This window comes from Zingiber officinale, chromosome 6A, assembly GCF_018446385.1.
Source record: "Zingiber officinale cultivar Zhangliang chromosome 6A, Zo_v1.1, whole genome shotgun sequence".
NCBI lineage: Eukaryota > Viridiplantae > Streptophyta > Magnoliopsida > Zingiberales > Zingiberaceae > Zingiber > Zingiber officinale.
Window position 1 is genome coordinate 68,727,613 of NC_055997.1, and position 1,291 is coordinate 68,728,903.

Genomic DNA, 1,291 nt, shown 5'->3' on the forward strand with positions numbered 1-1,291 from the left:
AAAGCATAGCTTTTGCCTCCTTAAACTCTTTCTGTTGCCTTTCATAGGCAGCCTTATCAATTTGCACCTTCCCTATAGCAAGCTTGAAGAAGGATGATGGAGTGACATTTGCTCCTATGCCTCTCACACGTCCACCATGTTCGTTAGAATTCAAGGCCTTCGTGAGAATATCCTCAAATGGTTTGGTAAAGGGCATCCTACCATCCTTCTTTTGGACAATATAATCATCCTGTCATGCATCCAAATACAATAACTTTAAATATATACATATATCATATATGTACAAAATAAGCAATTTATGTATACTTTTGCTTACAATCTTATTCACTGTTTGCTTCAACTCATCGCCAATAAATTCCCCAGCTTTGTTGAGACGCCCTTTCTTCCAGAGGATGGCTCTGTTTATCTCTTCGTCATCACATAAAACACTAGACTGATACCAAAAACCACATGAAGTCAACGTACTCAACACCAACTATGACAACCATAAGTAGGAATTTATTAATGTTAACTAAATACTTACTATTTCTTCAGATAAACCCGCATATCCTTTTCGAGAAAGACGATGAGGGTATAAGTTTGCCTTGCTTCTTTGACTTTGTAGTTCACTTTTCCTCTACATAGTGATAGATGAATTATAACCACAAATATCAACTAGAATTTAAAAAGACCACCTTAAACAACTTACTATAAAGTCTTCAGACATCCGATTAATCACAAAACTACTCCAATCTTCACGTGAAATGCAATGCCCTTGAGGTACCTTATTGAGAAGCTTCGGATTATTTCTATTTGGCTGGATGAATGTCCGGGTGAGGTGAGTTTTATACTGACGCCACTTGGTGTTTGCAGAGATCAAACACCCATTCCTCCATTTTGGGTCCAGTTGGTATGTCAACTACACAAACAAATATCTTAAGTATATAAATAAAAGAACAGAAAAAAATGCTTCACATAAGAAAGTTTCATGTTACTTACATTGACAGATTCCCATATCATGTTCTTAACTTCATTCGGCACTTGCTTCCAAGAGTTATAATTAATAATAACTTTTTCCCGAGCAAGCACACCAATAAAACTTTGCAATTCAGAAGCCTTTTGGCCAACTGGCTGTCCATACTCATTAAATTTGACACTTTGTTTGACTCCCTGAATCCTTTGAACAACAAGCTTATTCATTTGTGTACGACCTCTTTTTGATCTTGTTGTTTGGGCCGTCCCATCTGATCCTATGTCCTAGCTATCCTCAGCACCCTCTTTTTGATCTTGTTCTTTGTCTTTTGCATTTGTG

General features: G+C 36.9%; 1 long non-coding RNA gene across 1 annotated transcript; it reads right to left on the reverse strand.

The window, feature by feature from the left end:
• Positions 1-557: 557 nt before the first annotated feature.
• LOC121994036 lies at positions 558-1,025 on the reverse strand. The gene is made up of 3 exons (XR_006115553.1): positions 979-1,025; positions 689-898; positions 558-616 (listed from the first exon to the last, which is right to left on the reverse strand). It is a non-coding gene; the product is annotated as an uncharacterized LOC121994036 (long non-coding RNA).
• Positions 1,026-1,291: the final 266 nt, after the last annotated feature.